Source organism: Anser cygnoides, chromosome 3 (assembly GCF_040182565.1).
Source record: "Anser cygnoides isolate HZ-2024a breed goose chromosome 3, Taihu_goose_T2T_genome, whole genome shotgun sequence".
In the NCBI taxonomy this organism is placed as follows: Eukaryota; Metazoa; Chordata; class Aves; order Anseriformes; family Anatidae; genus Anser; species Anser cygnoides.
Genome location: NC_089875.1, coordinates 104,611,125 through 104,622,762, shown reverse-complemented (window position 1 = coordinate 104,622,762; position 11,638 = coordinate 104,611,125). Strand labels below are relative to the sequence as shown.

The 11,638-nt window shown below is 35.3% G+C and overlaps 1 pseudogene; it reads left to right on the top strand.

The window, feature by feature from the left end:
• Window positions 1–200: 200 nt before the first annotated feature.
• The window catches only part of LOC136790281 (uncharacterized), a 33,189-nt pseudogene continuing 21,751 nt past the window's right edge, over window positions 201–11,638 (top strand).

Sequence of the window (11,638 nt, the reverse complement as noted above, 5' to 3'; positions counted from 1 at the left end):
CTATTTAGTGTATACTGTAGAGTTTACTAGATTGAGAAGACAGATTTTCAGACATATGTTCTCCCTTGGGGGTCTTCCCATTCACAGGATGTGAAGTCTATGCATAAGCTTGTAGGGTTCAGGTTTGGACATTAAATGTTTCATTAGTCCACTTAACCAACATACCAGCCAAAATTTGCAGAGTGAAAAATGAGGCCACCATGGCCTCATCTTTCTTTAAGACTGAGGATGAATACCTTTATCATAGGCTTACGCTTACGGTTAAAGTAGTGCTGGCATTTAGCCTGGGTGCTCACAGTAGCAGAGAAGGCATATCAAGAAGGATAATGGTAGCAGTCCTTTCACAGCCTAGTACTGTCATCAGTAGGGCTCAGTCTGGAGGTGAAAGTGGTGATGATGGTGGTCTCTCTTTTAGGTTGCACAGGAGTACTGGCAATGGTATTATCCAGAGTTGATGGTAATGGGTATAAAAGCAGTCCCACATCACAGGAGATGAGACAAGCGTTCCTTCCTCTCATCATCCTGTGCCCACCATGGAGGCATGCTTTTCAGAGCAAAGTTAGAGTCAAGGTCCTCGAATGTGTTGGTGTGTTTTGCAGAGGCCAGTAAGACGTACAGGGGGTTGATCTTGAAGACTGCCACACCTTTCTTCTCATATGATGAACTAGCCAGTGCCATGGAATTAGGCCTCATTACAAATACAGGTGCAGGGAAATGGCCTGGGTATGGGATGTTGGTGCTTGCATATGTTGGATCGGGTGCTAACTTGAAGAGAAGGAATTTGATTTGTTACAGCCACACTTTATCTTGAATGTGATGTGGAGGTTCTTTCCGGGGGCAATAAGACTGATCACCAGCAAAATGAAAGATAATACCCTTACACAACTAATTCTTATAATAATCAAAAATAAATCTTAATAGGTGAAGAAATGGCAGAAATGCTAACTCTCATAATGCAGAAAAGTTCTCTAAGGAGTATACAGAGTGAGAATATCAAACTAAATACCTTTTATGTCAATAGTAATAAAGTAGGGATACAGCATTTACTGAATGGAGTAGGAACTAGCAGGGTGAAATGATAAACAAGGAGTCATCACTGAACTTTCGCATTTATAATTGGTTTCTAGAGAGATTTGTTGATAGTGCTACACTATATGTAATGGCTTGGAGAAAAACATGAAAAATATCTAGTATTACAGGTGACACAATGATTGAGACACCAGTTCAGAATAATCTAAATCACTTGAAGACCTGGCAACACACAAAGTGCATGGTAATAAAGACAAACATAAATTTGTGCAGATAGTAATAGAAAAGGCAGGCTATGTTTGGAAAGAGTGAGGGTCTCTCACTTCAGGGCCAGAGATTCCAAAAGGGCTTTAAATTTAAGCAAATATGAGATCCTGATGCAGTGGAACTAATGCCAAAGGGGAATATAAGGATGAAAATGTCCTATTTCCACACTTGTCACTTTCAAAAATGTATTGCAAAATTATTGGATCCCACATTACCATAATTATGTTTTATTTTATAAACATATCCAGTTTATATATATTTATTCTGAGCATAAAAAAATAATACCAATAACTAATAGAACTTGATAGCTTCCTTTTTGATGAGATAATTTCAACATCACTGATAACTTTGTTCTCTAATTGTGTATGGGGGGGGATATTTTTCTTTTTTTTTCTTTTTTTTTTTTTCTTCATGGCCTGGAGTCTGACTTTATTTTTATGAATTTTTGCAACAGAAGACTATTGCCTTAGATTAATGGACAATCACATGTATTTTCATTCTGACTAAACTAGAAATCCAATCATGTTTGAATTCCCATGGCTGAGACTGTAAAACACTGGGGACCTTCTCCTTCTATAATGAGATTGTGTTTAGCAGTTTACAGAACTGAGCATATACCTGTACATCTTTTTCTAATATTTCCAGGTGTGGACAAGTTCATCCTTTGCAGAGGGATTATATGGTTCACTGTCGTTCTCTTCATCTCCACTCTCATTGACTGTTTGGATAATTTCAATGATGGGACTGTATTTTCCCCTTTCTGATTAAAAACCTAAGGGGGGGGGGGGGAGGGGAGGGGAGGGGGGAGGCAGTGGTGAACATGACACGGGACAGCTCACAGTTTATAGTCCACAATAAATTCTGACTACAGCTATTGAGAGGACAAAATGCTATCTTTCCTCATTTCATGGAAATAATCATTGCTCACAATTGCTGAAATTATTTACTTTCAAGAGTGCATATAATGATAACATTACTTTTTTATATTATACTGAAGTCATATTCCTGTATGCAAGCTTCATTTTTCTTATAATTAACTGTCCTCAAGTATTCAAGATATATAGAGAAGGCATCTGGAATAACAGTTTTGCTGGAACAAATCTTTCTTCAAAAGGATTCCCATCAAGTGAGTTGCCATCTCAGATTCTTAGAGCTCTACTCTTAGAGCTCTCATAGTAACATTAAGGTTCAGAGAATGAACATTGAATTTTCTACAGCATTACTTAAAAAAAATACATAGTGGATGAAATAATTTTAACAGGATTTGATAGACGCCATTCATAGTTTTTAAGTGCAATTTTCCTTGCATTTGATGTGTTGAATTTGTATGAGAGTTAATTACTTTAGACAATCTTGCTGACTTTCATTAATAACAGTGGTCAACACATGACTGAACAGGCCCAAGGATCAGGGCAAAAGTTTTTATATCTGTGACTCTCTTACCCAAAGAACCTGAGGATGTGACACCGACAGAGTTTTGACACTGCTGCATCCATGCCAGGACAGAGGTTAAACTCCCCAGCACAGCACAAATACAATGAAAGGGAATCAGAAAGAATAAGGTTGGCAGGATCCCCAAAACTAGCAGCACTCAAATTAAAAGGAAGACAGCTCCTACTTGTAATTGAAAGCCAGAATATAAAGACAGGTGAATCATGTCAGGCAAAGGAAACCTCTTATCTCTATCTTCTTCCATCTTTAACACTGTAGAGCTACAGTTAGCCCAGAGAGGGGCTAACCGCTGCATTCCCAGTTTATGGCATGAAGCCAGAAACAAAACACACTATTTTAAAAAGCTTGTGTCTCACTATTCAAAAGGTAATAATTAAAGCACTAATAGTAATAAGCAAAGTTAAAAGGCTTTTTATGTGGGATTTTTGCCCAGTTTTATATACTGTGAAAATATAGCCAATACACTTAGGAACAAAATAAAAATAAATAAAAATAAAAATAAAAATAAAAATAAAAATAAAAATAAAAATAAAAATAAAAATAAAAATAAAAATAAAAATAAAAATAAAAATAAAAATAAAAATAAAAATAAAAATAAAAATAAAAATAAAAATAAAAAAAAAAAAATAGCCACACAGAATAGTATTCCACTTTTGGAGATGTGGGCTTTTGAGCCCTATTTCTTCTAACCCTGGGTCTTAGATTTAATTAAAATCTGAAGAATTATGGTGCAACTGACTTATATATTTGATTTTACCCATTAGATTTTGATAGAATAGCGAGATGTGAATAGAAAGCACAGATATAGTATTCCAATTATACAGGAGTGATTGTTCCTCTTCTTTTCCTTGTCTCTGTACAGCATCATACCCAGAAATATCTGTTATTTTGCTTCTGCCAGGAACTCTACAGAAGATACTGACAGTTTGATCCTTTGACATTTAAATGAATAGGGCGAAAGCAGACTTCAGCGGTTTTTGCTCTGGCTTTAGACTTGACAATAAGAGATCAAAGAAGTTATAGAAGTGTGAAATGAAGGAGGTGGAGGGGAAAAAGGAAAGGAAAGTCATAAGTATCGAATATTCAGTCATCAGGCATGATTAATACAAGTGATTTAAGGGCAAAATCTACACAATAATAAAGCTTTGACTGTCTTCCTGATATGGCTGTTATTAAACATGAATCAATAGTTGAAAACATGCTTAGATCAGTCAAAACTTTGGAAGTAATAATAGAGTGTAAGGTTGATTATGGCAACACATTTAGCTTGAATAAGACTTCAAGTACATTCCTTTTTGGCTAGTCATGAAAAAAAAAAAAAGATCAAAAGCACAAGTCTTGAAGGACTAATAGCTAAATGTTAATATTACACTTAATTTATATGTAGCAAGGTCAACATTATTTTAAAGTTCTTTATTAGTAATACAATTTATCCAAAGCACCACAAAAACATTTATGTTGAGAAGTGAAAGGATAGCAAGTAACTAACTATACTTTAATAAAAACAAATGGAAGGCTGAGCAAGGAATGGGTCTGGAATTAACCAAAGGAAACCAGAAGGCCATGACAGACCACATCAAGCCTCATGCAGATTAGAGGTTAATTTAAAACAAAAACAAAAACAAAACAAACAAACAAACAAACAACCCAAACACATAAACCAAAAAACCTTTGTTTTGAAGGTCACATTTCCCACCTTGCTGTCTCACAAGGCTGTTTTACTAAGGATAAAATTTTCTTGCAGCTAAATTATTTTGTAACCAATTTTTGTCTAATTTACCTTTTCATTTCATATGGAAATAACAGCTGCATCACACCAATATGTAAATACCCTTTATAAGCCAAATTATTCTTTTTATTAATCTTACCAGTCTTATCTTAAATCATTCCCATCTCCACAACTCAGATAAGTGAAACAGATGCTGAACTACAATTTGCATTGCCCAAGTGACTCTATAGAGCATGCAAAATAGAAATGTATATTATATATTTTATTTATTTCGTCTTTATATTTTATATATATATATAACTGTCATATATTTTTTTTGGGGGGGGGGAAGATTTTATTTTTGTGGCATGCTGCAGATATATTTGATGAATGTCCAAATAACTTGGGACAAGATCCCTTATTAAGTGATGCCACAAAATTGTATTTTTTGTTCAAAAAATAAATTATTAAAAATTATAATAAAAAAAATCACAATATTATTATGAAGGTGAAAGGCAAAATAAAAAGACTGAAATTAAATGGACATCCTGCATTGTGCTAAATGCTGACACTGTCATTGAGGACCTGTGCATCACACGTGAATTCGGTTTGATTTAATGTTTTATACACGCACTAGAATGAATTAAGTTCTGCTGAGCTTCAGCTTGCTTCACTATTTGTCCCACAGTAAACTATATAAAAGCTAGTGAAAGAGTAGTGCTTAAGTTACAAAGCAGCCACCTAAACAATGGCACAAGATGAATGATAATGAGAGGTGTCTAAGAGAGGTGGAAAGCTATCAGGAGAGTAAAAAGATGGTAGAACAAAGGAAGGAAGTAGTGAATAAGCAACCCCACCAGATTTCAGAGTGATTGGCAGCTCCCCATCTGTGGAGGGGACAGGACAAAATGACAACAAAAGCAGATATGAACTTCACTGGACAAGCAGTGAGTTATAAGAGTACACCGTATTCAGAACACTTCCATTTGGGAACATCTACCAGGAAACGCTGACATTTAGATGATGCCTGATATATATTGGGGATAGTATGTCTGATTTATGAAATCCAACTTTTTAAAAATCTCTGACTACCAAGAATATTATATTTATATTAATCAAGTATGACAATTACAAGTTGTCTACTATTTTATAAAAATGAGAGAGATGAAACATTGAACTGATATAATATGTTAAAAGGTGAAAATTCTGTTTGTTAATTTGTTTTTTCTTTTCCAATTTCATTTTAAGCTAAAGCCTTAACAAAAACAAAACAAACAAACCAAAACCTCCACCACCACCACCAATAAAACTCTTATTTTTATTCAAGGTTGGGAAAATATAGATCTTCAGTACAGGCTGAAAGCTTCAGTCATATACACATCTCACAATCTTACAATACATCCATATTTAACTATTATTACTATTATTGGTACGGAAGGTTTTTTTTTTTTTTTTTTCTTTGTTTTCCTTTGCTTTGTTTTCTTTATGGTTGCTTTCGAAAAGAGTATCAATCCATTTTGTCAGATATTGCATATTTAAGACAACATTCTAAATCACTCTAAATCAGTGCTTTTTTTTTTTTTTTTTTTTTTTTTTTTTTAAGTCACATTGATTTCTGATTAACTTGCATGGGACCAAACAGTGGCATTAAACTTCTGTTCTCTTTTATTGGTACATCAGGGTCCCCGTCTGCTACTGAATAAATAAATAAATAAATAAATAAAAATTGAAGTCATTTGTTGATAGAAAAGCCATCCAGTATAGATAAAAGCATTTCTGGATGACCTGATCCGTTACTTTCCAAATATATTGCTCACTACCCTTGGGGTCAGTGGGAATTCTACATACAGTGACAAGTTACCATGTTAGTGGATAATATATTTGTGTCCTTTGTACATAGTCAAAAACATAAATGATTACTTTTAAGATTATTTTCTTAAAGCTAACCAAATATTTAAGCTTTCCAAGGTTGCTTTTCTATTTTTATATACAAAGCTTTTGCTTTATGAACCATTTTGTATATGTCATTTTTTTGGATACAAATGCTTGTGAATGCATGATCTTGAAAGAAATGTTTATACCACAAATTTTGGTATAAAATGTAACCTGAAGCTATTTTGCCTGAAAAACTGTGTGGTGAGATAAGTCCTGTAGTTTATTCATGGCTTGCTCATCAAAAAGCAAAATTTATTGAACCATGGTTTCAGAATTAACTCAAAATTAGATCTCTGCATAAAGCACAAGTTGTCAAAGAGTGCTGCATACCTTCAGGAAAGAAAGAAAGAAAGAAAGAAAGAAAGAAAGAAAGAAAGAAAGAAAGAAAGAAAGAAAGAAAGAAAGAAAGAAAGAAAAAGAAAGAAAGAAAGAAAGAAAGAAAGAAAGAAAAGAAAGAAAGAAAGAAAGAAAGAAAGAAAGAAAGAAAGAAAGAAAGAAGGAAGGAAGGAAGGAAGGAAGGAAGGAAGAAAGAAAGCAGGAAGAAAGAAAGCAGGAAGGAAGGAAGGAAGGAAGGAAGGGAGGGAGGGAGGAAGGAAGGAAGGAAGGAAGGAAAGAAGGAAGGAAGAAAGGAAGGAAGGAAGGAAGAAAGAAAGAAAAAGAAAGAAAAAGAAAAAGAAAAAGAAAAAGAAAAAGAAAAGAAAAAGAAAAAGAAAAAGAAAAAGAAAAAGAAAAAGAAAAAGAAAAAGAAAAAGAAAAAGAAAAAAAAAGAAAAAGAAAAAGAAAAAGAAAAAGAAAAAGAAAAAGAAAAAGAAAAAGAAAAAGAAAAAGAAAAAGAAAAAGAAAAAGAAAAAGAAAAAGAAAAAGAAAAAGAAAAAGAAAAAAAAGAAAAAGAAAAAGAAAAAGAAAAAGAAAAAGAAAAAGAAAAAGAAAAAGAAAAAGAAAAAGAAAAAGAAAAAGAAAAAGAAAAAGAAAAAGAAAAAGAAAAAGAAAAAGAAAAAGAAAAATAGTCTGGGGGACAAAGGGCTCCCTAAGAATGTTTGCACTATTTTTAAATCATATATCCTCCTTGGACTTAAATCCTCCAGTTTTAAATTTTATAAAGGTAATTTAGATAAATATATGTAAATCCTTCACAAGCTATATTTCCAAAATGGCCACCCTTCATCGAAAATATTTTTCAAAATAACAATTCTGTTTTTCCCTATTGTCAACAAAAAGACAACCACTATGATTTTTAAAGATAGACATATTAATTGACTAATCTGGTCTTTACTTTTGCTACTGACAGTTTCATGCATCACCACTTGTACCAGACCCTGACACAGCAGCTGAAGCATCACTCCCTGACAGTACTTTCTGCTTACAGATACTCCATGATCATTTTTATAATATTTCCATCCTTAGATGATCTACTTTTTCTAATCTAATGGGTAAGAGTGTTGTGTTCCTCTGACCCTCATGCATACCTGAGACAGCCTGTTAAGTAGATGCTTTCAATATGGTAATAAAAAAGGAAGGCACGTTTGAACTTTTACTCCCTTAACTACACTGGCTGATAACATATGAAAAACAGGCAGGCTGTTTAGAAATGTTATAATAGTTTCTGGGATACTGCTCAGCATAAACGTTGTTGTATTAGTGTGCTGTATGAAGAAAAACCTAGTAATGTGATATATTATTCACCTCCGCACCACATTCAAGGTATTTTTTTCTTTTGGAGACAGAGCTAAAAAGTTGGCTCTAGGGTCTGTGTGATTAACATCTCCTTCTAAATACTTGTGTGAAACAGAACATAGGCTGTTTACTACAATATTTGCCAAAAATATGCCAATCTTTAATGTAGATTGTTGAAAAGATGAATAATTCAAAATAAAACTATGACTATGTAATTCATGTCTGGACTGGGGAGGGATAAATAGTAAATCTGAAAATGAGTCCAAAAAAAAAAATCTATATATTTTGCATAGTAGTGCCTTATCTGTCTCCCCCTTTCATACGTCCACTGAAACCATTCTTTAATAAGTTCATTAAAGCTGAGCAATATCAGCCTCTTTTGAGTAACGAAACAGGGACAGACACAAGCTTTAAGTGAACTGCATCTCCTCCATCAACATTGAGAGTGACAAGAGCTTTTTGGCATGGACCGATAGCATAGGAGGACCTGCAGCATAGCCATGGCTGACTCTGTCTTCCTGCTTTCATTGCATGGTGGAGATTTAAAAGCTACCTCTACTGTGATGAGAAAGAGCAGGTTACTAATGCTGTGTCATGGGATCATGTAGCTAGGAGTAATGAGGAGGTGTAACTTTGTTAATAAGCCTTGGAAATTTTTTTTGAAAGGAAGACTGGTACCTTTCAGATCAATGAAAACTGAACTGAGCTTTTTGCTCTTCATTGTTGGGGTGTTCTGACCAACTACTGTGTTCAGAACCCTGTCACATGCAAAATCCTCTATGCCCAAAGATCCTTTACATGTAGACAAGTAAACTACCTATAATCAATCTTTGGAAAGATTCCAAGTGAGCATGTGCAATATTTCTCCAAGATGGATCTTTTCTCTTGAAAAAAGGCAAGAAGACAATGTTGTGTTAGTTCAAAATGTGGAGCTGTGTCACCCATTATTGATGGGTAAAAAAGGATACAGAATTCACTAGGCAGCATGCTTCTGTTTTGATTCCTAATTAATCAGGTGATAAAAGCACCTAGAATTATGATTCAAGTCAGACCATGGATAACAGTGGTTCCAAGTCTTAAAAGGATTAAATGAGCTGTGCTCTGCTAAGACAAAATGAGATAGCCTCTGCCAACAGTTATACTCTTGCAGTCGCTTGGAAGCTAGGAGGACTGTGTGATGTTACAGCCACCAAATTTAACCCACTGGATATAATTCAAACAGGATTTTTTAGATAGTGGCTAAAAATCTCAGATGTAGTACATCCACAGAGCTCTGCAGAAGCCAAGAGATGTGGGTGGTTTTAGACCACATAGAAGTGCAGGCAGCAGTGTTTCAAAGGAAGGATGATGGCCAGACTTGGAAAAAGTTGTGACAACATCCTCAGTCACGTGTGAAGGTGGTACTCCAGCTCTGCTCTTGATGGAAGCCAGCTTGAATGTAAGCAGACAAACAGCCAGCCATTTTAGTTCAGTTCTCACACAGGATAACCATCCCAGGCAGGCTGAACCTCCAAAGGAGGCAGTGTGTGGGAATGGCTGCCTTCCCAGCTCTTGGTAAGCAGCTCAACACCCAGAGCTTCCTGCTAGACTAAACCAACCTTCCTTCCTTCCTCCCTCCCTCCCTCCCTCCCTCCCTCCCTCCCTCCCTCCCTCCCTCCCTCCATCCCTCCCTCCTTCCCTTCCTTCCTTCCTTTCTTCCTTCTTTCTTTCCTCTCTCTCTCTCTCGCTTTCTCTCTTTCTCTCTCTTTCTTTTGTCATATCATCCCATCATTTCAACTCAAAACTAAGAAGAAAGATTATTTTAAGAAGAAAAAAATTGACCAAGAAAGCGGTACATGGGCTGTACATTGAGCAAGAACCTATCTTTCAATTAATCCTTAATTTGCATTTGTGCAAAGTCTTTAACCATAACTGCTCAAAGCTGTTTTCCATGACAGGTGTACAGAGACATGACAGCTCTCCAAGGCAGCTCCTTTGTTAGCACTATTTTAAACTTGCATGAAGACATCTAATGTTCAGGCTGTAGCCCATACATTGAAGTATCAACATGGTGTTTCACTGATGGCTCCACTTTATATAGTCTTCTCTGTGGTTAATTGGGATCTAAATAATTATCTAGTTGTGTAAAGCAGGATTCATCGTAATTTAGAGACCTGAAAATTAGGCATTTAAGTTAAAATTATTTTTCACGTTCCCCCTGTCATCAAGAAAGACACATTTCCAAAGGATCAGTTCCTCCAATTTTAAGGTAAGTATCCAGTACCTATGATTTGTAGGGTGACTCACCACAGGAGAGTAAAATCGTTTCACTTTGACTACAAATGGAGTCTTAGACAGCCAGAGTATTTTTGGGTTGCATGTAAGTATAGTTGAGGCAAACTCCATCCTGAAACTTGTGAGTCAATATTTTTGTGGTGTCCCTCTCCTAAATTTAGGAATAAATCTCCTAAAGTAAAACTTCATACTGTATGTTGGTCACTGACTTCCAGCATGCTGTGATCACATTCCACAGCTCTCTGTGCTTCCGCTGGAAAAGAGGAACAAGAACAATCCAAAAACCCAGCTCCTCAAGAGCACTAGGAGGCCAATTTGATAAATACCAGAGTAGTTTTCACACCAAGCAGTGACAGTAGCAAAACTCACTGCAGAACAGTATAGACCACTGTGCTACAGCCTGAATATGTATTAGCGTTTTAGCACAGGTACTGGCACCTCTATCCACATGAAATTAGTTCTGGATAAAAGCCATGCGAGTCATTAAACAGAAAAGTAGCAGATGAAATGCACAGTTGCATGGGTCTGAGTTGGTAAATTCTGCCATCACACTTCTCTAAGGTGACAATTTTTACCAATTTCATAAGGCAATGGTGAAAAAAATACAAGTGGTAATTCAGAGATTGCCTCAGCTGAATCAATCAAATAACATATATTATTTATTGCAGCTCTTTATTTGTGAAAATGTATTGCTCAGCCTGTGCTCCCTTCTTCTCTATTCTTTGTATTACATTCTCAATTTCTTCAATACATTTTAGACATTTAGATATGCAATTTCAATATGTTTCATTTACATACCATGTTTCATCATCCTGGAGCACTTCAAAATTTAAGGACAGAATACAGAAATGCTGAGCCAGATTGCAGCTGTTTTTTCTTATACATGGAGGGCTAGACTTTCTGCCCAAGCATCCCTACTCCCAGCTGCTATCCATGCAATCTTCTGCCTGCAAAGAATCTTATACACAAACACCACCTGGACAAAGAAGTGGCCAGAAAGAGGAAATGTCATTGTATTCTGCTTTATTTGACATAAAGTGAGTGCTTCCTGCACAGGGGAGCATATAAAGAATTCTCTTTGCTGTATAAAGGCATCATTTCCTTCACAAACAGGTTATCAAAAAAAAAAAATCCCAAATCACATATATGCATGTATGTATACATGAGTGTGTATGTGTATGTACATGTGAAAGTACATATGCATTTAATTTCTGATTAATCAACATTTAAATTTGGAAAACAATACTATAACTAGAGATTTTTCCATCAAGGTCTACTGTCAATAGTGTGTAGCAGCAA